General features: G+C 56.3%; 1 long non-coding RNA gene across 1 annotated transcript; it reads left to right on the top strand.

The window, feature by feature from the left end:
* Positions 1-59: 59 nt before the first annotated feature.
* On the top strand, positions 60-23,526 carry LOC116450678. Its single transcript, XR_004242913.1, has 2 exons — positions 60-300; positions 21,609-23,526. It is a non-coding gene; the product is annotated as an uncharacterized LOC116450678 (long non-coding RNA).
* Positions 23,527-27,604: the final 4,078 nt, after the last annotated feature.

Genomic DNA, 27,604 nt, shown 5'->3' with positions numbered 1-27,604 from the left:
CCCCAGCCTCCCCCCCGCACCCCCCTCCCTGCCCGCACTTGGCACCGTTTAGCTGTCTGCCTGCAAACTTAACAACCCCGGTTCTTGGTATAAGCACTCAAATTAGCCTTCTTTCTACATATAAACACGGCCCGGGGTGTGCGGCTCTCCCCGGCCGCGGGGTCCCCCCCGGCACAGCCCGGCTCCCCCGCACCGCCCCGGCCCCGGCCGGAGGAAGTTTCTGCTGCGGGACACGGCAGGAGAAAACGAGCCGGATACAGAACCCCCCGCTCTGCGTGGCTCCCCCGGGCCAGCGCTCAGGTAAGGGAACACACACCCCATTTGCTTTTGGGGGGCTGCCTCTGCTTCGGGGCGTGATGACACGGCAGGTTTTGGGGAGTGATAGGAGGGTGTCTCTCTGCAGGGGTTCCCACACACTCCTGGCAAAACCAGCCCTGCCTCGGGCACGCTGATGAGGAGCCCCGAGCCGACCTCCCCCGGGCGTGCGGACCCACCCCCGGCCGGGGTGCGGCGGGGACACTGCCTGGCGGGGGCAGTCGGAAAGCCAGGGGAGGTGGCCTTCCCAAACCTGCCTCTGCCCCGGCCTGCCTCTCTCCGCCCCCCTCGAGAGGGGAACACCCACCCGGGGAGCGGACCGAGGAGCTGGGGGGCCTTTGAGGGCCGGCACCCCCAGGGCTCCCGAGCACCGACACCTCCGGGCCCCCTGCCCTCCGGGACGGAGCTTCGGGGCAAAGGCCGTGCCGGGGCTCAGCGGCACCATCCCGGCTGGGTCACACCTCCCTCTGCACAGGTGTGATAACATGGGGCTGGGGAGGCCATAGGGTGACGGAGGGAGGTGCTGACTGACCCCACAAATAAACCCCCTCCCAGTACCTGCGGATGGGTAGTGCTGGGATAAACTGGTCGGGACAGGGCGAGTCCGGGGTCCTCGGGCAGATTTAAGTTTTCGGCTGGTTTTATTTTTCTCTAAGACAATTTCGGGTGAAGGAGGGAGGGATAAACATACATGCCCCTCCAGTTCCCGGGGCTAAAATAGCGATAACGGACGGAAGGAGAGAACACACCTTCACCGGGGAAATGAGCTAGATTTGGGGGAGTGAGAAAAGAAAGGAGGGGATAAGAGGCTGAGAAGGGAGCTGGGATACCGGGTGGGGAGACAGGAGGGAATCCCCCGAAACCCGTCCTCTAGTCCAGCGCAGCGACGCGGGCGCCCTTCACCGGCGCCTCGGGGCGGGGCGGCCCCGCGGCCCGGGGACAACGACGGGGCCGGGCCGTGCCGAGGGCCGAGGGCTGTCACGTCGCATCGCGTCACGCAGCATCGTGGAGTATAACACGGCGCCATAAATGATAGCGGAACACAAGAATATATGTGTTCTTTACATATCCATAGAATGGAGCGCACATAACGCTGTATGGCATTGCAGTCGTGAGCTGTCCCCAAAGCCCCGTGGGGTGTGGGGAGGTCGCACCGTGCTGCGTCCCCGCCGAGGGTGCGCTGGGGTCGCCGCATCCTCGCTCAGAGAGCGGGGACAGAGCACTCGCCACTCCCCAAAACAGAGCCCTTCTCTCTCACATGCGTGTTTGAAAATAGCGGCGTGGGCGCACTTCGGGGTCGGGAGAGAGGCTGCGCTTTTTATTTTTTTGGTGGCTATTTAAAAAACCCACACTCGCACCGGTGCCTCCAATGTCCGTCCCTTCCGTGGCGTGAATGTACACACGGCTGCTTCTCCCCACTAGTGCCCGTGGACACCTCACGCCCCTCTCAGCAGAGAAACCAGGGCCGAGCCCCTCCGGGGCACCCACCCGCGGCTCTGCGCCCACCAGGGGCTTCACACGGTGCCGGCGGACCCACAGAGGTTACAAATTGCCGGGGGCTCAGCACCCGGGCGAGAGTCGGAATGCCTTGGAAGGATGGAAAAGACTTTTCCCGCGGTCGGTGGGAAATCAAAAATATCCCCGCGCGTGGAAACAGTGAAGATTTGACTCTGGGTTTGGGGAAAGCGGGACGAAGTGGGGAGGAAAGGAGGGATGGAGGTGAAAAAGGAATGGAGAGGGATTAGGAGAGTTGAAGGAGAGGATGGAAGGGCAGAAAGGGAGAAGGAAAGACGGAAGGATGGAGGGGGAGAAGGAGGGATAAAGGGTAGAAAAGAAATGGAGGGTGAAAAAGAAGGGATGAAGGGTAGAAAAGGAGGGATGAAGGGTAGAAAAGGAGGGATGAGGGGTGCAAAATGAGGCACAGAGGTGGGATAAAGAGATGGATGGACTCGAGAGAAGGAAGAATAGAGTGGAAGGAGGACTGCAGGGTCAAAAAGGAAGGATGAAGAGGAAGAAGGAGGAATGGTGGGTGGAAAAGGAGGGATGGAGAGAGAAAGGAGGGATGGAGGGAGAAAGGAGGGATGGAGGGAGAAAGGAGGGATGGAGGGGGGAAGGGTACCGCGCCCCCGATTGGCTGCTTAAGCACAAAATCCGGAGGTGGGTTTGCGGGGAGGGGGCGCGGAGGGGCCGGGGACTGCTGGGGGGCAGAGGTGGGTGCTCGGGAGGCTGCAGGGCCCCCTCCGGCAGCCATTTTGTGGCAGTACCTGCCTTGGTGCCAGGGCTGGGCGGTGGGGCCGGAGCAGAGCCCTGCCCGACCCTCCCCGGCCCGGCGGGGCGGTGAGGGGCGCGGGGTGGGGGGATGCCTCCACGCCACGGTGGGAAACGTATTACCGCGCCCGCCACGCTTGCCCATTGACAGAGATAAACATGCAAATCAGTCTCTTTGCATGTCATTAGCATACAGGCAGATTGCGGGGGGAGGGGCCGCAGTGTGCGCACTGCAGCGTGCTTTAATGCAACACCCAAACAGCCATTGCGGGTCTCTCCTGCCAGCAGCACCTGCGGCTCCCCGCGCCCCCCGCCGCGGGCAGTGGGACCCCATCACCCCCTCGCACCCCCCGGCCCGCCGAGCCACCGCCGGGGCTGTCCCGCCGGGCACCCGGCTCGTCCAGCCTGCCCGGGGCTGCAGGGCACAAGGATACGCAGGGACAAATAAAGCCAAACCTCTTTGGAAGCGGCTCTTTTGGGGCTATTTCTGTGCTTTCACCTTTTTCTGTGTTCTTTCACCTTGCGCAGGGAAAGAAGAGGGCGGGGGGCCCTGAGCTGCCGCCCTTGCTGCCCCGCTCCCGCCGCCGCCCTTAATTGAGTGGGTTGGGTGGAGTGGGGAAAAGGAGCGACAAAGCCGACCAGTTTGGGGAGGGAAGGTGCAGGGGAATGGGTACCCAGGATAGGAGGGCTCCCGGAGCCGGGGAGCGGCCGGGGTGCGTTCTGCGGGGGTGCGTTTGCAAACGACGGGTGCGAACCCGGTGTCTGTGTCCGTCTCTGGACACGGGCGTGTCCGCGACCTCTGCGTGTGCCGCCCTGTGCGTGCCCGCACACGCGTGTTGCATCCCCGCGCCGCACGCGTGTCCCCACTCGGGTGGGTGTGTCACACCGGAGGGTCACCACCCGGGGGTGTGCGTGCGTGTCCCGCACACGCGGGTGTGCACCAGAGCGGAGGGTGTCCGCACACAGCCCGGGCACCCTTGGGGAGCATCCCTGCCACGGGAGAGCACCGCGCCCACGGCCGGGGGGGTGCGGGGAAAGGCCGCCGCCCCTCGCTCGCAGCTGAGACGGGGGATCCCTCCCGGCCGGGCTGCCCCTCCATGCCGGCCGTCCTGCGGAGAGGGTGGCACCGCAGAGGGCCCTGCCGTCACCCCTCCGGGTTTTCGTTGAAGGGGGAACAGCTCTCCCGTCCTTGCGAGGAGGGCAGGCGAACAGTGTGCGACGGGCCTCGGGGCAAGGAAAACGCATCCGTGGGGCAATTCAACCTCAGCGGGAAAAGGAGGGCACTTCCCGGGCACCTTTGTGCCTCGCTCCCTCCCCCCCAAATCTCCGCACATCTGCGGTGAGAGAGCGAGGAAGCGCCCTGGATGCGGGGCTGGGTGCGGGCCCCCGGCGCCCCTGGCAGCGGCCGCTCGCAGCTCGGGGGGGACCCGCTGGGGAATGAACCCCAGCCCCATTTAGGGGGCACTCGGCGGGGAAGGCACCCCCTTTCTTCTGCGTGCCCCCGAGACACGGCACAGCCCCCTGTCCCACACCTCCGAGAGCAGCGGGTCCTCGCTCTGCAAAGAAACCGGCTTTTTGGTCTCGCAAATAAACCCGATTTTCATTCCTGAAAAGAAGCACACTTTTCATTCTTCCAAGTAAATAAGATTTAAAAAAAAAATCTTGTAAATAAGCCCGATTTTTATTCTAGCAAATAAGCCAGCTTTTCTCCGCCTCGATGGTTTATTTCTGGCCGGGAATGACAAAGCGGGGAGAGGATGCGGGGCCGGACCGGCCAGTGTTTTGGGGAGGGGAGAGCCCAAACTCCGGCCGGCGTTGAGAAATTAAATCGCCCTGGCTCACCTCCGTGTCCCACCACAGAGGAGATAAAAACGCCGGCGAATTTGTTTTCCAAAATAATTTTTAAAACCCCGAGTATATCCTTTCCCTGTATGTCCTCGGGAGAGCGAAAATTCACAGAGCAGCCCCGTAATGAATTTTTTTTGCTGAAAATTTCTCCCAAACCCAGTTAATAGATTATGATTACAAATAATGCCGCCTCTTTTTTTCACCGACTTAATATACAATTGGAAATTGGAAACACCGTTGTTTTGGCATCATTATTATTATTATTATTATTATTATTTGTATGGTTTATTTTGTGTATAGGGGGTGTTTTTAAGTTTGGGGTTTGGGTTTGGTTTTTTTTTCAAATGTACCTGAAATGTAATTTTCTTAAGCTTAAGCAGCCTTTCAGAACAGCACTCTGGACAAAATTCGGAGGTTCTGCTTTTTAAAACGACAAAAGTGTTAGGCGAAGGTTCTGGGAGAAGCCCCGTGGCACAGACAATGCCGAGCGGGGATGACTCTGTCCGGCGTGTGCCACTTACGGGAATCATCCTTTTAATTTCTGTCTCGAGTGAGAGAATTTCAAGAGTCTGAAAAAGTGATTTATGGAGACCCTGAGACCTGCGGCCGCCGGGGCTGCCCCGGCAACCCTGGCCCCGGCCCGCAGCAGCCCCCGAACCCGCTCTCCATCTCCCTGCACCCGATGCCTCCAGGATCAGGACTGCAGGGACAGCCTTGAGCTGCCGGGCAAAGTTTGCAGCGCTCGGCAGAATTGCTGCCAGGGCTGTGTGGGGCGCAGGGTCCGGCCCGGCTCTGCAGAACCGGTCCCGGTCTCGGTCCGGGGCTGCCACCGTCTCGTGCCGCCCACCCCAGGCACAGCCCTCACCCGGGGCATCTCTGGCTCCGGCTTTGGGGTCAGCCACAGGCGAGGAGGAGAAGGGGGAATGCGGTTAACGAAAGAGGGCTGTATTTCTGGCAGCTCTTTGTCGCTAGGACCGGGCAGGGCTACCCCGGGTCTCTGCCACCCCGTTTCACCGTCGGGGCACGGCGGGGAGTACACATCATCCCCGGCACCGGGAGCAGCCCGCATGCCGACGAGGGCGGCGGAGGCTGACCGACCCGCTCGATATTCATTTAAACAGCCCCTCGGCTGCATTTGCGTCCCCTATGCACGATTTCTGCGCGCTGGCGGGTGTGGTTGCGTTGGAGTGGGCTCCGACCGGTGCCAAACCGTGGCCCGTCCCCACAGCATGGCCCCGGGGCTGGACGGCCTCCGCGGCGGGTGATCCCAGCCCGGTAACGTGGGGAAAAGGAGGCGAGAGGCCAAGATCGGGCCGGACCAGGGAGGACCCCTCTCCCTCGGCCCGTCGGGACGTGGCCGGAGAACGCGAGGGGACCCGGCGGCGCCGCGCCCCGACGGCGGCCCCGCCCCTGTCCAGGGTCCTGAAACAGTCTGGGGCCGCCGAGTCTGCCCAGCAGCCGACGGGGCGGGCTCGGGGCGGAGGGCGGCGGGACCCCGCGGGGTGCGGGAGGGACCCCTCTGTTGCGGGAAGGGAATGCTCGGGTGCGGGGCGGGAGGCGTCGCTGTATGGGGCGGGAGCCGGGAATGCCACCGAGGAGACGGTGGCTCTGACGGCGGCGAGACGGGGCGGCAGCTGTAGGGCCAGCCAGCGGCCCCGACGGCGCGTTTCCATGCGCTATTCTTCCCCGATTTACTGCTTGTCACCGGCAGCTCAATGGGGGTCCCCCGTCTCCGGGACCTACGCTGCCTTCCCCCTCTCCCGCCCCCGCCGGCCCCGGGGCCGCGCAGGGCCGACCCCCAACCCCCCCGGCACACCGCTCTGCCCGGCGGCCGCTCCCCTGCGCGGCTTCGGGGAAGTTCAAGAAGTTGCCTGGCCCCGCTCCCTCCGAGCAGAGCCAGCCCAAACACCAGCGCCTGCCCCGGAATATTTCACCGTCGGGCAGAGGGAAGGGAGGGGGGCAGACGGCTTAAATCCACCCCCCCAAGCCCCTCAGGGTCTAATCTCCCATGCATCGTTACAACTGTCCGCAACGAGGCGGGGGAGGCCGGGCTGCAATTAGCTATAGAGCCGCTCGCCTTGCAAACAGAGGGGCTCGGATTATTGCAAATTCATTTCTATTTTCCAGGCCAGCGCTTGTATTCTCTGTTAGCATAAGAATAGAGCCAGGCCCTGTGAACTCCTCCGACCTACTGACCCCTCTCCCCAGAAATGAATAGCAGCACTTTCCGTCCCCCCCCCCCTCGCCAGCCTCTCCAGCAGACTCGAGCCACGGCCTAAATTCCTAATCAGGGTAATTTAATATATCTTAAGCCCCTGGCTGCTTTATTTTCACTCCTTTTTTTTAGTTTGTTTTAGGCATTCACTGGCTCTCACCCCGTCATTAGAGATCCTTATTTGACGGATATAAGAAGCTGTTATGAGACTACAAGTCTCTTTTTATCTTCTAAATAAGCTGTGCTTCCCCGTAATTAGAATGGTGTTCCCAGCCTTTGAGGCCTTTCAGGGCCGCCTAACAAAAAACTTGCAGGAGCTGAATAATCCCGAAGTACAGACTCCCCGTCCCAAGCAAAGAGCCGGGACAGAGAGCCGCGCCGGGCGGAGCAGGGGGGGCGGGTGGCGGCGGGGGCACCCACGCGTGGGCTGCCTCGGCTCCGCCCGCAAGTGTGCAAGGGGCGGCCTCGCCCGCACCCCCCCGGAGCGCTGGAGTTTTCGGTGGGACCAGGGCAACCCCTCGTCCTTTGTTTGGGTCTCTGCTCCTCGCGCCTCCACCGCTCCGTGAGGGTCTCGCCGCCTTCCGACACCCCCAGTTGTGACAGCGTGACCCAACCCCACCGGGCAATCCCGGCACCTGGCGCTGCCCCAGCCCTTCCCAGTCCCCTCCCCTCGCCGGGGGATGCGACCCCAGAGCTCCCGACGGGGCGGGGAGGTCCCGGAGCGCCCCGCGGGAGCCTCGAGCCGTCGAGGGGATCCCGGCGGGGCCGCGCCGCCCGCCCCTCATTGGTCAGCGCGGGCTGACGGGCGCGCTCGGGCCTCGCGGATTGGCTGGCGGGGGAGCCGGGCTCGGTGTCGTCACGGCTGCTCGACGGGGCTCCCCCGGGCGCGGGGGCGCGACGGGCGACGGGCGCGGGCGGCCTGTCCCCTGCCGTGCGCCGCCCCGCAAAGCGGCAGCCCCGGCTGGCTCGTGAGAGTGCCGTGTCTCTGAATATAGACATACATAGGTGTGTGAAATAGATGTGGAAACGCCGGCAAAGTGGCTTTGGGATAATTAGCCTTCTTGATGTGGTTGGAGAGTTATCTAATCCAGAGGAGCCTAAAGGCATCATTACGGAGACAATATTTCAGGAAATCCAATTCATTGGAGCAAAAATATGACATTCATTTTGCTGGTTATGTTATTACAAATATCCTTCAAAGCCGACATTTCACACCCCACCCCCCCCCCCCCCCCCCCAGAAAAAAAAAAAAAGTGAAATAAAATAAAATAAAATTTCCAGACTAAAAGCCCCAAAGCTATGGACTGGGTACTGGGAGGAGGAGGCCGACGGCAGAGGGATCAGCCCTTAGCTTCCAGGACCTGAACGCAGCGGGCTGGATGGAACACGAGGGTCTTTGATGCTGGAGGGAGCTCCCGGAGGGGCAGAGGGTTGTGGGGGATCAGACAGAAACAGCCCCAAACACCCGACACCAGCGCTGCGGCTGTCGGGGGCTATCGGAGGCCGCCCCATGCTCGCCTTGCGCTGGGCTGCGCGCTATTTTCAGCTCTTCCGCGGAGGAACTTGCGGTGCGAGCGGCGGGCAGCGGCGGGCAGCGGGCAGAGGGCAGCGGGCAGGGCGGCTCTGCCTCGTACGACCAATCTCGGAGCCGAGCGGCGTAAAACCACGGTTCCTCCGGGCACGGCTTCCCCTTTGCCGGCGCTGCCCGGAGCTCCGATGCCCAGGCATGGCAAGCGCCAGTGCCACTGGTGCTACTGGTGCGACTGGTGCCCGCCGGGGAGCAGCTGGCCGGGAAATGCTCTGTCGGGGTCTCCCTGCCCGGATCAGACCGTTTCCCACCTCTTGTGGGTAGGGCCGGGGACAGGTGCGGGGCCGCATCCCGTGAGGGGGTGGCTGTCAGTCGGTCTGCATCTCCCCAAATCCCCCTCAACGAAATCCGCCCCTTGGAGTGTCCCTCGCCTCTCCCCCGCGCCTCAGACCGCCGGGCACCCGTCCTGCTCTACGCCGGGGCAGGGACGCGCGTGGGCCTCCGCCGTCGTGCTGCGTCCCGCGCATCTTTTTGTAAAGAGACGGCAAAACGGGGAAGAAAAATGCTGTTTCCCGGCCCTGGACGGCAGTGTCGGCGGGGAAGCCGGGCCGCCCGTCCAGCCTCGGCTTCCCGAGCCACGCCGGGCTCCGAGCGGCCGACGTGGACTCATCCCGGCGGGGCGGCGACGGGTGTCGGTCCCGAACCGCGCCCAGCCCGGCTCCTCCAGCTGCCGCCACGTCCCCGCTCCAGCTCGCAGCCTGGTTGTTTTGTTTAATTAAACTCAATGTCAGTGTTAATTTTCCGCCTGGCCGGGCAGCCCTGCCTTTGCCGGAGCTGGCGTGTTGGTTACAGATGTCAACGCGCCCCATCGGGGCTGCGCCGAGCCCGTGGAGACGCGCTGCGCCGGCCACGCGTGGCCACGGCCGCGGGTTCCTGGCTGTGGCCGTGGGCTGCGGGGCCGGGAGAGGGCAGGGGCCGGACTTCCCCGGGATCCACCCCCGCCTTTCGCGTCTAGGTCCTGCAAGGGCGAAAAGGGTGGGCACTCATCGCTGTGATGCGTGTCCTGTAAAGACCTCTCCCTGCGTGTCTCGCGTGCATTTCCAAGGAGAACGGGGTAACTGGTGAGAATCCGTCCCGGCGGGGTGGGGGCGAGACGCTGGGAAACCTGGAGGCTCATTTTGGGAGCGAGGAGATCCTTGCTGGTGCTATAGCAAAAAAGTCCCCTACCGAGGTTCATGCCCGGCTCTGGAGGGCAGAGATGCTCCAGGGACAAGTGGAGGATCCCGGGCCACGCCCAAACCCATGTCAGGTCCGGAGATGACTCACTCCGTCCCCAGGGCTGTCTCAGGCCAGGCCAGGGCACAGGACAGTGACAGGGAGGGGGCACTCTCTCGCCTGCTCTTGCCCTGCTTTCTGCAGAGCCCTCAGCCCCAGCGCGTTCATTGCCTTTCCAGCAGCCAGGCACATCTATGCTCTCCCCGATTACTTTTCCAACCCCTCCAAACTTTTGGTCACTGCCGAAGCAGCTTCCTGTGCCAGGCAGGACCGGGAAGCCAGGCAGCTGGAGCATCCGAGCCCCTCTTTCTGCAGGCTGGACTCTTTAATTCCTCCTCGGGCGGCAGCTATTGCACAACTCCAAGATGCCTCCTCGCCCTGCCCTGCTGCCTCCCCAGTCCTCGTGGGATGCCCTCAGTGAGGCAGGGACCCACACGGCACAGGGTGAGCCTGCTCCTCACCTATCTCTGCCCTCTTCTCTGGTCTATCTTGAGTCATTCCTGACATGCCATGTGGCTCTTGACTCTTGCCAGTGACCAGGCTAATCTTTTCAATATCCATGTCTTGGAGCACCCTCCCTCCATGGATGTAGCTGTTTCATTGTCATGTAGGTAATGGATTTATTTTCTCTGTGCTCAACACTGAATTCCTCCTTCATTTGAAGGCCAGGTTCATTACCACGATGAGACCCTTCCACAGCCTTCTACACAGTGCCAGATTTCATCATGTTGGGGCAGCAATGGATATTGTCCTGTTGCTACTTCCTCCCTCCTCCCTGGCACTTCCGAAGGCTCGCACTCCTGCCTGCTGCGGGGGCTCCGGCACTGACCGCTCTGAGCTGGGAACCCCTCGGGTTTGTTATGCCACTTTGTCTCCTAACTTTTAACCGGTTATTCATTCCCCAGCTGCTTTTCAAACTTCCCTTCTCGGCAACAGGCTTGGTCTTATTTACCAAACAATCAGGTTTATTGCTGTTTCTCCCCATTCTTTGTTACCATTTCTATCTGTTTTCCCCATTAAACTCAGGACGTTGTGGTTTTCCGGACCCCCCGTAGAGCCCTTTTGGGGAAGTTGGCTATCCTCCATTCCTATTTACAAAGACCGATTCACACAGGAGGCTAAACTGCAGCTACTGAAATAGCCATTTCATATTTAACTTCTTCTAAAAGCCTCGCCTAAATCCCATCTTTTCTCACTACTTTTTTCTGTGCACTTGATCAAGCTGTTTTGCAACCTCTCCTCCTGCTGTTGGGGCCACCAGGGCATCCAGGCCCCCAAAAGACTGGGGGATTTTCTTTGAGGTGGTGGTAACAGTATCCAGTGTGGGAGAATCTTCCACGTAGGATTCATCCCATTTTCCTCTCCCTCCATTTTCTTCTCCTGCAGATTGCAAGCCCCCAGACATCCACCTCTGGTGCTTTTTATTGGTTTACTATTGGCAAATCATTCCTAAAAATTCCCTTTGTCCTGCTTTTTTGTTTTATGTTGGTGCTGGGGAGTTCACCTTGGAGGGGAATTGAGGATGGGATCTGAGGACTACAGGGGGCCACAGCCCTGACACGAGTGACTGGTAGAAACAAGCCACCATATGCCTCCCCTGCCCTGGTGGGGGAGATTTACTTCTACCACCTGTCCCTAAAACTCCCCAAACAGATCCCTCTCTTCTGGCAGTTGCCACGGTCCAAGCATCCCAGTCATTTTTCCAAGACAGGCATCACATCCCAAGAGACAGAGGATGGATGATGGTGGGCCCGAAACAGTAGAACCCGGAGGGGCTGCAGAGTTGGCCAGCACTGGTCCCTGAGGAGATCCAGCCCCCTGGCATGTGTCCACCCTCTGCCTTGATGGAGGTGCAGGTGTGAAGGAGATAGAGGAGCAGAACGGGCCCTGCCTTATTGGAGCCGCTCGTAAACAAAGCCACTTGAGTGGAGACGATTCAGAGAGCCCAACAGCCGCAGGAAACTATAATTACGTTTAAATATTGTTAGCATCATTATCTTTTATCCGCCATCAGATTAAAACAATTATGGCATTTTCAGGAATCGTCCTTGGCATTCTCTTGACCGACGTTATCTGTCAGGCAGGAAATGTGATTTTCACTTGGAGAGGTGCCAGCCACCGTGCGGCCGGTCCCACAGCCCCTGCGATGGGAGAAGCCAGCAGCCAGGGTGAATTCCAATTTTATGGAGGAACCCGCATTCATCCCATTCCCTGTGGTCAGGCATCAGTCACTCCGGCCTCGTCCCCATATTACTCTGAGTTTCTACCAAGTGGCTTTGGGATTGCCGAACGGTGGTGGCAAGGGGAGGCAGCGGTGGGGACACCAGCCTGTGCCATCACCTCTGCCGGTGGCTGTGGCAGCGTGCCGGAGAGGGTGGCCTTGGCAAACACGGCTCCGTGCCTGAAAGCTGTGGTGAGTAATTTACCCGAGGAACTCATTTCAGGAGATCTAGTCTAAGTTAATTAAAGATGGCTGGCTGGGGTCATTGCCTTGGCAACAATTAAGGGCAGGAAAGACGCCTCATTAGTAATAGTTTTTAACAAAAACCATAATTTTTCATATCAAGACAATCCTGGGCACATGAGACGGGGGGCAGGAGGATGCTTTCTATCTGGCTTTCTCTCTTTTCCTACCCTGTCTGTGGGTTAGCTCATAAGGCAGGACGGAGAGATGGGAAAACAGGAGTGAAAGGAAAAGCCCCTTTGCAGATTTGTGTGCTGGTGAGGCTCTGGTGGCCAGTGGCCAGTGCCCAGGTAGCAGCACCAGAGCTGTCGAGAAAGGGGCACATGGATAATGGGGGTTATGACTGGAGGGCAGCAGGTGAGATCCAGTTTCTTGGGAAGGGGAGAAGCCAAGAACCGGCCATCGCTGCCGTGCAGGGGCTGCCTGCACATCCCGACCCAGGGAACATCATGCCAGGCTGCCACCCCCAGCCACCGGCGATGGGGTTATTCCTCCAGCTGTGCCTTTGTTTTTTAATTTCCCCCTTGTACTCCAGAAATCTTAATGCCGCTGCCTACTAATGCCAAGCTGGGCAGAGCAGCTTTATTTTCTACTTAATTAACTGTCATCCAGTGATTGATCAATTAATGATGGAGCCATCATGGTAATGCTCTGGGAGCTGGTGCGCCGGGGCCAGGCCAAGTCATGTGCTTGCCTTCCCACTCCTACCTGCTCCGGCACCCGGCATGCTCCCCCCGGCACCAGGGCTGTGCCGACTTCTCTCCTGACAGCAAAGGACACTGTGACAGATGGAAAATCCCTCGCTCCCGAGAAATTTGGTCATTTACAGGGCAGCTGCATGAGGGACTGGGGACCGGTGACTGGAGACCGGGAGTGATGCTCCTACCCTGCCATCCCTGACCGGTGTCTGGGAGTGGCAGAGGGGCCACTTCCCTGCTGGAGAGAGTGCCTGCTGCTGTGTTAAGCTCTAGCTCAAGTATTTCTGCAGCTTCCGCTTGCCTTAGTGACATTTTGGCTGAGTTTGACCACCTGGGCGATGCTCTCACCGCTGACCAAAAGGAGTCAGGGTTCAGCAGAGCCAGCAGCAGGGCAGCTCTGCTCTTGGCCTCCTCCTTCTCCTCCAAAGTTGCACACATGGCTCAAATGGGAGAGATAAATATAAACTCCATTCAGATATCCATAGAAACAGAGCTGGAGATGGAAGACCCCATGCAGATAAAAACCTTTCTCCTTCCCACACACTGCTATTCCCAGTCTTATTCCAGAGCATTTTACAAAACCAGTGGAGCTGGGCAGGGACCAACAGAAATGACCAATAAGGTGTTAGCAGGAAAATCCCCGAATGGGGGAAACACTTTTTCTGCTGAATAATTTATCTGTTATAAAAAAAAAAACCATCAGGACCGTGCTTAAGAAGGGGTGAGGCTGCACCTGGAATAGTGGGGCCCGCCGGCACACACGTGCACGGGGCTGAAAGGGATGCAGCGAGACTCCGGCGCGGAAGTGGTGTAAGTCCTGTCGCTTAATTACTATTTCCTCTCCGCGCCGTGAAAAGTGCTGAGATGCGGATTTGATGTGCTGAAAAGCGTCTGGCATCTTGTCATGCACCAGCCCATCTCCAGCATTCAACAGCTGGAGAATAAACCTCCCCACACACCCCCAGGTGTATTCCTGCACCTACAACAGCACCGCCTGTTTATCTACGGATCGGTCCCGATGATAACCTGTTTGTTCAGACAACTCTGACGGCTGCTAGAAAAGAAACCGAATTGGTACCAAAGGGAACCAGCTGCTGCTCGGGGCTGCGTGTGCAGCTCCTCCTCCCCACCGGCTCCAGATTGAGCTGTTTGTCTCATTACATCCCTGCACACACATCCGCACCCACACACCGACACATATATAATCCCGTGCGTACAGCCAGGAGAAAACCTTATATAGTATTATAAACATCATGCTATTTTTTGAATTAAAGCTTAAAACTGTTCATTGGAGATGACATATGCAACGCGTTCAAGGCCAAGAATAGGTTTGGAAGCAACTCGGGAAAATATCAATATTCTCCAGCGTTTCCTTACATCCCAAACCCAATCCAACATAATTTCTGCTATCAATAATGCATGTTTACAGGGAGAAGACATTCAAGGAGGCCCATGGCTCAAGCCCTGCCTCCCTTTAGGGGTGATGTTTCTGCATTTCCCTGGGCTGGGAGAAAGATTTATTTCACCTATCCTCATGGCAAGGAGGCTGTTTGCTGAATTAACCCCCCTGGGAGTTTTTTGGGTGAGGAATAGAGCCTTTTCTCTGCCTGCTCGGTGCCTGGAGGTGCACGGTGGTGTGAGCTGTGGTGTGCCAAGAGAAGCTTAGGCAGTCCCTGGGCTCGTGCCGGCTGCTGAGCTCCCACATGTCGTGGCCATGTGGAGCCTAGAAATAAGCTGAGGTTTGGGTGGCAAGGAGGGGTTTGCAGTGTGCCAAGGTGGGGGATAAAGTGGGGAGTGGGTGGCAAAGCAAATCTCCCCCATAGTCATACAGGAGGGAGCAGAGAGCTGGAGAAATTGTGAATTCATTTGGAAAAGTAATGGCTGAGCACCCTCAGCATCTTCCTGGCTCATCTCCCCATCGGCTGCATCCGTACCCTGTCTGAAGCAGGGGGAGCTCGGCAGGTCCTGGGGGGCTTTGTAGGACTGACCATGGGGTGGAGAAGGAGAAGAGGCCACAGGGGAGGTGAGCTGGCTGCTCACCCACATAAAGGGGCCTGGGCCAGCCGTGCCCGGCATGCCCTGACCCCGTGTGGTGCAGTCAGGAGGGCACAGACATATTGTGGCCAGCTCAAAAAGATGCTTCAAGACAGAGCTGGAGCCATTTAAAACCAATTAATAACTGTAAACTGCCCTGGCCCTTGCTGTTCATTAGGCAAGCACAAAGAAACTTTATTTTAGAGTTGCAAGTCCTCTTTTTTTTTTTCCAGAGAGAAACTTTTTAAATATGTAATTGGCTCTGGGAACCAGGACCCAAAGGGGTTGCAAAAGCAAGGGAAGCAATTGCCTTAATCAGTCCAAGATCCCTGATTTATTTATGTATTTATTTCGATTTCAAAGCAGTGCTGCTCATCATATCAGAGCCTTTAGAAGCACAATTTTTCTCTCGACAGAAGAGCTAACCTAGGCTGCGATTATTTGCCTTTCTGAAAGGCAGCGGTTCCCCGTCAGCCGTCCTTCCCACGAACGCAGTCCCACTCCTGCATCTCTCTCAGCGATTTTAGCATCCGAGAAACATTCCCCCCAGCCTTCCCATAGCCACAGCCTGCCTGAACACCCAGCCTTTCTGCCGAGCTTCCCAGCTTCAAAGAGTGGGGCGAGCATTCACTAAATAATGATTCTTTATTCCTGTTCTTTGGCTGCTTTTCAAGCGGTGGTCGGGAAATGCGCTCACGTCTTTATGGCTTGTAAAAGACACTCGAGGTCACAGGTGGAAGGAGCTGGGCACCCCCAGGTGGGTTTTGGACCACGGGGGTTTGCTTGTGCTTCACCCCTGAGAAAAGCTTTATTTCCAGGCTGTGCCTGGAGCTGGAATCGGAGCGGGAGCGGGGTGGAATTCAGAGGCGATGCTCTGCTGGCCTGCAGAGACAGAGGGTGTTCCAGCAGAGGAAGGGAACAAGTGGAAAGGCAGGAAAAGAGGGATCTGTTCTTTGAAAAGAAACCTTCTGGAAGCTGCAGTGGGATGCCCAGGGTTGGGGCAATGTCCCGAGCCCTGGCTGCCCACCCTGGGAACACCCATCCACAGGGTGAGCGGGCAGGTCAGGGCTCGGGATGGGCAGGCTGCTTCCTGCGAGGTCAAGGGGGCCACCTGGATCGATCCTACTCTGTTCCCCCCACCAGCTGCAAATTTTGCCCCATAAAGGGACAAACCCCTTTTCAGTGACCGCCCTGCAAGGATCCCCATCTCAGGGGGCTCAGCTGCCCCATCCCTGGAAGGTTCTCACGGCAAGCAGTGATAGAGCACCGCATCCCCAAGCCACCACGGGGCTCCTCTGCGGCAGCACGAGCCATCCGTGGGCTCGGCAGAAATCCTCGCGTGTTGTTTCCCCCCCATCCCCGTCCCCACAACGCATATTTTGCGAAGGTTTAATTGGCAGCAATTATTAACTAGCACGGACCCTGGAAACCTGCCAGTCAGGAAAATAATGAACCATTTTAATACAAATTCAGCCCGTAAACAAATGTGGCTGCCAGAGCCATTGCGGCCGCCTGGCACTGGGAGAGGCAGCACAGAAGATCAGCAGCGAGACCCAGGGCAGCCCCACTGTCCTTCTGGCACTGGCTGAGAGTCTGTGTCCCCAAGGCCAGCCCGTGTCCCTGCAGGAAAGGCCTTGCCTTTCCCTGGGGGCTCTCCACAGGACCCTAACACTGCCCTGAAATAGCAGCATCAGCAATGGAGCTGGGACCGAACCCATGTAGATTTAAGGTGTAGATTTGGGATAGTTTTGAGGGGCAGCGCTGGGTCTGTGCATTGGGAACTGAGCGCAGGGGGTGCCCAAGACTGAATCCTGCAGAGCATCCTTGCTCCCTGCCTTGCCCTGCATCCCTCCCTTGGTCCCACGAGCCCAACTGGGGTCCCAGTGCCTCCACTCCCATTTGCACAGTCACAGGGGACAAACCCGCTCTCCCCGGCTGATACCTCCTTTATCTGCCAACAGGCTCCCCCCAGAAAGGGTTTCCAGGGCATTCAGGCAGTGGGCAAACAGCCTCCTCTGCCCGCTGCAGGTGGAAGAAGGAGATGTCGTGTCCCTAGAACATCGCTGGGGCACTGGCATCCTCCAGCACCCCTCGGCAACCCCCTGCTATCCAGCATAAAAAGGCAGGGCCCCCCTGCTAAAAAAAAATCTGTGGGACACAGGCTTGAAATCTTTCACCCAGGGAAATATTTCTGCAAAGGAGCCGCTTTAGGTTTATTCTACAAGGGCTACATTTTTCCATATTATATTTTAATTTTCTCTCTCTCTTTCTCTCTCTCTCTTTTTTTTTTTTTTTTTTTTAATAGTAAAATGAGCTGATGGTTCTTTTAACTTTCAGTAATTTGTGGAAATTAAAAAAAAAAAAAAAAAAAAGAAAATCATTTGCAACGCGACCCAGATTTAAATGGCACTCTGAAATGGATGTCGCCTGGCTTTGTTTTTTTTTCTTTCTTTTTTTTTTTTTTATGAACTCACTCCCAGAATGGTGAAAAATCTCTCAAATCTAGATCATGAAAGTGTCATGAATTGTTTTCCTAATTTTTTTAAGTGTTACTGACAAATAATTATTCTGTATCTGAAAGGAGATTAAAATAATCTTTGTTTTGCACGTAGCTCACAGAAGCATATTTTACCACTGGAAAATAAAGCAAAATTGTATAAACCAGAGAGACTTAAAATATATAAATTAGTAAAAAGGTGGAATCAGCTCTTTCCTCAGGTTCATGTGTTTAAAAAGGCATTTTTATATCTTGCCTGAGCTAAGACTATTGCTGCCTGCCTTCAGAAGTGGTTTCTTCCCTGAATTAAGTACCAAGGTAGTAAAGATACAGTATTTATAAGCCAAAAAATAAAGCAGGCACAATTTATTAAACAGCTACAATGTGACAATAAATAATTTTAATGTCAATCAAAATCGGATTATTGTCACTGAAATTTGGATTGAAAAGATAAAAGCCTGAAAGGGAGAATTGAAATCCAACGCTGGAGACGATTCCAATATCTTTGTTCCTCGCAATAAATATTTTGGGTGAGAGTTTAAACCAGCTCATTCTTAATTTGGGGGAAAAAGGTTGAGTGTGGTAGACTTTTAAGAAACATACTAAGAAAATATATTCGTGTTTGGGATTGGTGAGAACAGCTTTTTTCGGGTTTTTTTGTGGAAGTGAGAAATAAAACAATTTTATTGTACTTTTAAAAAAAAACTGCTTGGGTTTTAATTTTCTTTTCAGTGTCAGGCAGTGGCGGGAGAGGGATGCTTTTCTTGACCTGGTGAATATTCCCCCTCCTTCCTCCTATTTTGGAAAACCCAGACTCAGCACCCCTTGAATTAATTGGCCAAAGCTGCCCGTGCTTTGGGACAGGCATTTTTTGGTGCAGCCACTCTCCAAAGGCACGGAGAGCCCCGGCTGCTGTGGGGTGGCTCTGCTCCTGCACAGCCCCAGCCCCAACTCCCTGCCTGCCGTGCTGGGGCCTTGGGGGGCAAGAGGCCCCTCTGAAAACCCTTGCTGAAACATTCCCCTTTGCTCCCAGGGATATTCAGAAGGGTAACATGTGCATCTGGGGAGAAAACGGCCCTTCTTCAAGGCAGTAAAGAACACCAGTAATTCCCCTGGTGGGGAGCAGGGCATGTAGGAGAGTGGAGGTCAAAGGCAGAGCTCTAGGAGAAGCATCCTCATCATCTATTTTTTAACCCCAAAATGAGGATGATGGGGATGCTGGGGTGCAGGCAAGGCTTCTGGCCTCTGCTTGACTCCCCTGAGGGGCTGAGACCATCCAGGCAGGAGAAGGGTCCTTTCTTGATCCCCTTTTGGACAGCATTGCCCAGCTGCCCACCGGCCTCAGGCAGCGGCTCTGCCTTGGCACCGAGTTCCAACCGTGCCTGAACCGGCAAATATTCAACTGGAGTGGCCGAGGCAGAAACACTGTGTGTGTCTCTAGGGCAACGTGTTTGTTCTGCATCCCAATAACACCCAATTCCTCCTTGAGACAAAGCTCCCAATTATTTTTACAGGGATTTGGGTGCATGGCATAAATAAATACACCCGTTTTTATATATTTAAATGTGGGTATGTGCACACCAAATTAATACCCAATATTGGTTTAAAACCCAGGGTGTCAGAACACGCAGGGATGCAGGTGTGGGCTAGGAGTGGGATGTCTAACTTTGTCCCCGGAGCGGCTGATGGATGGACAAGGAGGAACCGGCGGGGGCCGGGTGGTTTTAATCAGCATGTGTGTGTGACAATAGTTGGGTGAAGAAGGGGACCTGACACCGGCATCCTTGATTTGTTATAAATCACACACATAAAAATGGGGGGGGGGGGGGGAAATTAAATCTTGGGGATCACGGTGCCTTTAGTGCCAACTCAATCCCCAAGCTGGAACAAAGCTTTGCCAGCCCTGAAATAAATGATGCTTCCCCTAATGGCTCTTATCCCTTCCCCACTGCCTCCGACCAGGCAGCTTTGGGGTTTTAATGATGCCGATGTGATGAGAAGCAACGTCTGGGCCTGGTGCTGATCTTTACCAGCAAAGGTAGCCCTGCCAGGTGGGGTGGAGGCCCTGGGGGAGTTGTGGTGGGGAGGGGAGGCTCGTCCCCATGTCCCCAGGTCTCTGCTCGGCCGTGGCTTCGCTGATGCTCCGCAGCCGCCGGGCTCCTCTCTCTGCTCAATTGCACAGCGCGCAAATGGAATCGCTCTCCTTGCTGTGTTTGTGGCCACGGGAGTGGAAGAATTACATTGGGCTGAAAATAGTATTTACTTTTACTGATTGAAAAATAGATGTTAGGAAAAAAAAATAAAAAAAAAAAGCAAAAGCAGGAATTGAAACTATAATTACAACAAACCATATGTAAACTCCCAGGTAAACACTGATTATACTGTGTCATTTCAGCCAGACTTTATTAGCGAGGGAAGAAGAGAATCTTCTTTCTCTCTCCGCCCGCGGCGGATGCAGCACGCAGGATCCCACTGCCTGCCATTTGCAGAGCACTTTTCACCCTAAAAAATCTCAGGTTCGTGGCCTGATCCTGCGTGTCTCTCATCAGCTCCGTTTCCTACGTGAGCCATGCCATTCCCCTCGTGTGGCTCTGCTGGGATGCTGCTGTGGGTGCAGGTCTGAGCTCCCCCGTGGCATCTCCTCTTCCCTGGGGAGAGGCAGGGAAGGGACTGGAGTGTGCCAGGAGAAGAGAAACTCAGGGCATGGGACCCAACCTGCTCACTCCTACAGGGTGTCGGGATGGGATGGGATGGGATGGGATGGGATGGGATGGGATGGGGTGCCCCAGCTGCAGCATGCCCTTTCTCTCAGGCAGTTCACAGGCCCAGGTGCAGAAGGACAGGGCTGGCCAGATCCATCCTTGGAGAAAAGCTGGAGGAGATGAGTGGCTGTAGCCTTGCCAGGCCCTTTGCTTGCTCCCCAGCAATGGAGCTGGACCCCTTTTGTCAGGGAGTTGCATCCCCAGAGCCCAGCACACCAAATGCAGGAGAGGAGCATGGCTGGAGTATTGTTCCTGGACATCTGTGTTACACAGCATCCCACTCACTCACTGTCACGGCACAAGGTTCCACAAAGCCCCCAAAATCTCTCCTCCTGGCCAGGTCTGGGGGAGACAGAGCAATGCCATCCCAGTGTTGCCATGTCCGTCTCCTCTGTGTCACTCTCAGGACACCTCAGAGCAGGTGGCAGCATCCCTTCCCCAGTCCAGGGGTCACCCGGCAGCACTGTCCCCTTCGGATGAATATCTGGGGGGCTCTTGCCGCAGTTTCCCTGCGGGGTGGATGAGGGGAGATGGGAGCGGAGGGCAAGAAGGAAACCACGAGTAACGTGGGTAACGCCAGGTATCCTTACACAACGGGGCTGCGGGCCCGGCGGCCTTACAGCTTTGCCATAGTGGCACCCTGTGGCAAAACGCATTACTACAGCTGGCAGGGGCTCCGGAGGGGCGACACGGCCTGAGGGGCCCTCGCCCTGGGGGCTCACACCCTGCGGGGACACTCGCTCCCCACGCATGCAGGGATGGGATGGCGGGGGCTGAACAGCGAGTGGTCCCCTCCACCGTGACATCCCAGTCCCCCGTGGCGGGTACCACCCAGCTCCATGGGGTCAGGCAGGATGCTCATCCAGCCTAGACATCCCCTGGGATGGTGCTGGGATGCTGGCAGGCTCGCTGGCCATTGCACGCTTGCTCGCTTTGGGCTTTCTGGTGGCATCCGTGCGGCCGGGCGGCGCGGGCTGAGTGCTGGTGTGGAGCGGGGTGTGTGCGTGTGTTGGTTTTCTCCTCCCGGAGCAGACCCGGAGTGACGGAGCGAGCTCTTTGTCTGCCTGCGCCTGCCTGTCACGGCTCCCGGCGTTTCCCAGCCACCTTGCACGGCGCGCAGCCACTTTGGCAGGAGCTGTCTCGGAATTTTAATGCGGCTGATTAACGCGCCACGATGTAATCGTGGAGCCAGCCGTACCCCTTCCCTAGCCTTGCCTTTTTGGGGAATAAATAACCAAACCCAACCAGGCACCCCCACCCACGGTGCCTCATCCTGCGCTGAACTGAGCTAGAGAATGGGACCGAACTGGAGGCAGGAGGTGATCCCAAAGGAAGAGATCCTGATGCTGGTCCTGTCTCAGCCCAGAAAGCTGAGGGGTGTAACAGCGATGCCTCTGCCATCCTGGCCCCAGGGTGGCAGAGCTGGTTTTGGGGCCGGCACAGGGATGTGTCAAGGGTTGTGGCACTGCGTGACACGACAAGGAGTTGTGAGAAGGGTCACCTCTCCCTCTGGGAACAAGGGTGAGCAATAGAAAACTCCAGGCAGAAGGGGAAATGGTGAAGGGCGAGAGGGGGGAGAGGAAGTCTGCCTGTGGAACAGGGAGAAGATGGGAGAGCAGATCTCTGTGCCGCCCAGGAGATGACGAGGGGGAGTTATTGACACAGAGGACACATTGCTAAATTTTCAATCTGTCCCTTCCTTAGGTGGTGTTGACAGAAGAGGATGGGTAGGAGATTTCAATGGCAGGCACACGTGTCCAGGAGAGGGTGAGACACCAACAGAGACAGAGCAAGAAATGAACCTTGGACAGCTGCAGGAGAGAAACCCAAACCTTCTTTGGAAAGTGGGGTCACCTGCAGGCTGGGGGCACCCTATGGAATACCCATCCCTCCAGACATCCTGGAAGATCAAGCAGCCATCAGGATCTGGCATGGGTCCCTTTGGCATTGGGACAGGTGCAGGACTGAGCGAGGGGCTGGGGGAGACCCCTCCTGAACATCAGCTGCTCTGGTGGGGCTGTGCCAGATCTCCACTGCAGCCAAAAATGATCTGGGGAAGAACAGACACCAAACTCCTCTGCAGCGGGGTGGGGCTGCAGGTGCCTGCCAGGCTCGGTGTGGGGACGCTCCCAGCTCCATTGGCCCTCGCTGTGGTACCCACAATTCCCATGCAGGCTGCCAAGCCGAGCCCAGCAGAGACATGAGCAGCCAGAAAGGGAAGGAAGGAAAGCGGGGGCAGCCGAAGTGACAGGGACCACAGCCTGGGCATCCCTGTGCTGTTCGTGTGCCAGCGACTGGAAGCAGTGACGTGGTGCATCCTCTTATGACACGGACATGCAAGGCAGGGTGCTCCTGGAGCAGAGCAGAGCAATGGGGAGAGGGTGGGAGGTGCCACTCAGGACCCATCACGCTGCTGGGATGTGCCCACGGATCGATGGGGAAATGTGAAAGGGACAACAAGGAACCAAGGGAATACCTAAAGTAAAGGGCTGAAGACTGAACATACGAAACAAAGGTGGTTCGGGCTCAGATGGGAGAGAAAATCCATGTCTGGAGCATGTCCTTCAGTGGAAGATGATTTCAGAGGGGTCATGAAGGTTTGAACTGGCTGAGGGTTTGCCTGGGAAAGGTTGGGCTGAGGTTTCTAGTGTGATTGCAAACAAGCCAGCTCTGCTGGGGATGGCTGTGATGTTTATTCATGGCGGGGAAGGAAGGGAGCAGCTGACTTTTAGATCCCCAAAAGCGTAAAGAGGGGGAATGGGCCCTTTCCCATGACCATGGACAATGATCGTACCCCTTCACCTCAGGGCTTTTCAGACGTCAGCCACGTCCCAAAAATTAAATGATGAAGAAAGAGGGAATAAACCCCAATGCAAGCAAGGCAGCACAACCTCCTCCTCTGCCTTAGGGCTGTCCTTACTAAAGGTTCAACTGACCCTGGTTTTGGGACCTGAAAGGTGAACCCCAAACGCAGAGCAAATACCCCTTTTTGGGCATCTCTCATTTCACCCTTAGGCCAGAGATCCCCCCATTTCCACAGCTGGGTGCAGCCTCCTGGTCCAACCATCACAGCCTTTTGTCCCATGCAAGAGCTTCCTTTGGGAAGGCAAATTCATTCCCATATGCACCTTCCCTGGTTTTCTTTGGGTCTGTGTCCCCCCCTTCCAGCATCCCTTTACCCTATTAATATCCTTTGACTGTCCTCACACCTGCAGACAATCTGGTCCCAAACCACCTCCACCTCCCCCCTTCCTCAAAAGCTTCCCTCAGCTGTCTTTAAGTCGTAGCTGAAATCTGTGGTATGTAGGAGGAGAAATTCAGTCTGACAGCAGTTTAAAACACCGCACTACTTGGCAGATTTAAATGCTATTTTAAATATAAGCTATGACACAACGGACAAAAATAGCATTGAAAATACCCTGTCATGTTCCATATTGCGAGGAATAGGGAAGCAGACCAGGCTAGAAAGGAGCAGAGAGAGGGGCCAGATGGAGAGGAGAGGTTATTTTGTTTGTTTTAAAGAAACTGGATAAATGTATTTTGTATGTGACTGAGTAAATGTGTTTTGTGGAGCAACGAGCCAAAAATAAATAAATAAATAAACCTTCTCATGAAAAATCTACATATTTTATTTGATGTGGGATCTGCCAAAGCAGGTTTGCTGGTGAGAGGATATATCTGTTATCAGGTTGTTTTGGAGATGCTCAACACCAGCAGCCACCAGCTATTGAAGACCACTTGGTCTCAGCTGAACCTTTTTCTTCCCTTTATTTATCTACGATTTAATAGGCTTCTAAAAGAAAAAGCCATCCTAAATACCTGGAAGTGACTTTTCACCTGCGACTCCCAGCTTAGTGACCCTGCACTGTAGGAGCTGATGAATCGCAGTGCTTGGCTGGGAGTGTCCCTGCAGGGTCAGCCCATGGGACCAGGGAGGGATGGAGGGATGCAGGCTGAGCCGCCACTGATTTCCCAAAGTACGTGGGGGTGTGGCTGGAAAATCCTGGGAGCTCACCTGACCCTGCAGCACAGCTGCTTGCTGGCATGGGTATGAAGCACCTGGAGCATCTGGGCCCTGAAACTGCAGGGAGAGGTTTCCTCATCATTCTTCTGAATACAACCATGGCTCCAAGCTGCTCTCTCATCACAACATCTTCCTTCCCTGTCCCCCACACACGCTGTAGTACGAGGCAGGACAAACATCTGTCCACTCTTTGGGTTTGTCTCACTGGGGTGGGTTTTGGCTCCTTCCAATCCCCCCAGTACAACCAGCAGTAAATCTGGTTATGAGAATGACCTGAGGCAAATCCCAGAGATTTGGGGAAAGGTCAGAATGTGAACATGTCTCCGGCTGCAGCACCATGGGACATACTGGGAAGCCTGGAGATAAGGGCTGGTGTTTCACACTAGACTGGCCCTACCTGGGACAGGCACAGGGTTGGCATCCATAGCACATTGGTGCCAGATGCCAGTTGTACCCCAAAACGGGGTAGAATTCGAGGTTCACTCCCAGTACACGATCTGAGCAGCTCTGCCTCTGGCTGCCTGATTGCAATAGCACTTCCCTGCTTGTGCTGGGGTAAGGATTTCGTCCTGACAAGCACCTGATGGCACAAGTTACCAGGGTGGCCGAGCTGCCAGTGCTCTGATGAACCCCCTGGCAGGAATTCAGGGGTTCCCCAAGCCTCCTGCATTCACTGCTAATCCAGCTGCAGCAGCTGAAACCAGGGGCGAAGACACAGAGTGAAACATTTTTGCTATCCTCTTAAAAAGGTATTTTTTATTTTAAACCCAATATGTTATTATAATAGAAACACACAATTTGAAGAGTTTAACAAAACAGTTCAACAAAGCCAGGTTAGCACTAGAAATCAAAGACTGAGATCTTTCAACCCCTTGCAAATCACTGTGGCCTGGGAAAATGTGCCCTCCAGGCAGATTTCTCTGACCATCCAGTGGTGGATGCAAAAAAAGCAAAAGCTTTTTATTAGGAGAGAGAACAGCCCTGAATCTGTGCTCCCATCTCACCTGCTCACCACTGGGTGCCCACTCCTAGCCAGGGGCTCATGGCTCCTCCTGACCCTCTGGCTGTGGCCACCCTTGGGATTCCTGGGGACAGCAGCTCTGTGGGCACTGTGGAAAGAACTGAGACTTCAAGCACTGCTCACAGTGCCAGAAAGCCTGCGAAGCTCCCAGCTCATCACCACAACCTTGTCTGGCTCTGGACTAAGGCAAATGACAGAGCAGGGCACCCACACCTCCACATCTTAATAAAGATTTTAAAGACTCCCAGTTGTCCTGTCTGCTGCAGGGCAGAGCCAATAGGCAGCAGTTTCAGCACGGAGTCTGGCTCCAGACACTTGTGCCAAGTGGGATGTTCTCACTCAGCAGCTCTCAGCCCTTGTGCACCTTGCAAAGGGGGGTGTGCATCCTTCTTGACACGTCCCTGCACATACAGAAACCCAGAGCTAGAGGGAAACAGGAGAATCCCTGGTGAGAGGTGAAGGAAAACCCCTGGTAGGGCCAAGAGAGGCTTTGCTGTGCTACAGACCAAGTAGCATCACTGTTGCCAGAGCTGGCACTGGGCACTCCAGTCATCGACTGATTTTCGTGCCCCACTCAGAAAAGCAGAACCATCGCTCTGTAAAAAGCATCTCTTTTGTGCTTCTTTTTTATTTCAGATGAAAATAAAAGCATTTCTGCATCTTTTGATCTGCCTCACTTCCTTACTGACACATTCAGGATGCTCACAAGCATTTGGATATGGTGGGTCCCCATATCTCAACAAGGTCCCAAGATTCCCTGGGGAATTGCATCCGTGCAAGTACAACCAGTAGCAGAGGAGCAAAGCAAGGATGGGATGTGTCCCCAGCCCCCCTGCTTTTCCCTGGCCGTCACCCCCTGTTGTAATATGAGCCTCAGGGTGCAGTTACTGATGCTCAGGTACGTGGCAGGCCCAGCCCTGGGGGCACGCCAGGCTCCTGCCCACCTGCAGCAGGTATTGCAGGGCCGAAGATGCTCGCTGGAGTGGTGGCATTGCAGTCCTGCCTCCTCTTACCGCCCTGCCCAGCTGCGACAGCAGCTCAGCTCCCTCCCTTGCTCTTTGTTAACCACTGAATTCATCTGACAACTCAAAGAGAGAGAGAGAGAGGGGAGAGACCCTGCGGCCCGCCGGCGCGGTTCCCCGGCTCCCCCTCTGCCCTCATTTGCAATGCTTGAGTGGGGATTTCTCTATTTACTAAGCTAACAATGTGGGTTCCCAGGGCCTGGGCTGATGATGACATCCCGGCGCTGGTGGGTGGTGGGGCCGGGGGGGCGGTGAGGGCTGGGGGGGGATTGCATAATGCCGAGGCAGGCGTGGGAAACCACAGCATCTGCGAGAAAAGTCTCTGCCAGCCGCTTTGAGCATGGCTCAAAGGGCTCCCGGGGAAGCCACGGGGCAGAGGGAGCCCTGGGGACCCGGTGGCAAGGGGAGATGCTCAAAACCACATCCCACGACCACGGCCCTGCTGGCACGTCCCCGCAGAGCGGCAAATGGCCCCGCTGCCTCCGCCGCCGTCCCCGGAAGGGTTAACGCGGGCTGCCACGGGTCTGCTCATTACAGGGTTAAGGGGGAGATGGCACTTGCAAATCCCTCAATTACCCGGGCCAGAAGGCTGCTCAGGAAGAGCTTTATTAACGGTTGCCGTCTTCATTAACCGCTTCTCCACAGCTGCCTAATTACGGCCGCCATTAGGCTCACTGGGTCTCCCCACCACCGCCCTGATCCCCGGCCCCCTGATTAACCTTAATTACACCTCCATCCTCCGAACCGGGTGCTCACCTGAGCGGGGCCACGGCCAGGGGCTCAGGGCTGCCTAATTGCGGGCAACCCCGGCGGGGCGGCGCGGGGAGGGGGCCGGGGCGGCCGTGGCCAGGCGCCCGCCGCACGCCAGATGTTCGCTGCTGAAAAGGCGAGGGCTGCCCTCGCACTGAGCTAAGCGGTGGCAATGAGATCGGTAGCAGGGCATTGAGGGAGGCGGTGAAAGGGTTTCCCACCTGAGCCGATGGGGCTCTGCTGGGAGGAGAACGGGGCTTGCCGGCGAGGGAGGGCGAAGGGTGAGGGTTGGGAGATGCTGTGGGTGCTGCTGGGTGTCTCCCAGAGCTCATCCTTGCCGGGAGACTAAGCATGCTCGGAATGCGGTGGTTGGAACTAGATGATCTTTAACGCCCCTTCCAACCCAAGCCTTTCTATGATGATCCTTCGGGGTTTCCCCCCAGCCTTGTTCCTTTCTGGTAAGGCTATGGGGTGTCTCCCGGGCTGGATGCAGCGCACGTGGGTATCTGTGCCCGGATGTGGCTGTACAGTGCATGCCCAAGCTCAGCATTTCAGGCAAGGCCACAGATGCTACGGAGGGTAGCAGAGATCCCACTGCCCTCCAGCTCTGCTGTCCACAGGGTGCCACCACTGCTCCAGGACAGCCGCAGTCTGACGTGCCACCCTGGCCTCCTTTCACAAAGAAGATGCTGCCGCTTTTCCTCTCTCCCTCACTGAAGAGGGTGAAGCTCAGCTCCTCAGGCACAAGGAAAATGGAGCCGCTTTCTCCCTCTCCCATGAGATGCCCCTGCCACTTTCTTCCCCCTCCTCACCACACACCTCCCTTTTGGGAGAAAAAAAAAAAAAAAAAAAAAAAAAAGATAATAAAGTTCTTATTTCCACC

This window comes from Corvus moneduloides, chromosome 13 (assembly GCF_009650955.1).
Source record: "Corvus moneduloides isolate bCorMon1 chromosome 13, bCorMon1.pri, whole genome shotgun sequence".
In the NCBI taxonomy this organism is placed as follows: domain Eukaryota; kingdom Metazoa; phylum Chordata; class Aves; order Passeriformes; family Corvidae; genus Corvus; species Corvus moneduloides.
This window is presented reverse-complemented; position numbering and strand designations above follow the sequence as displayed.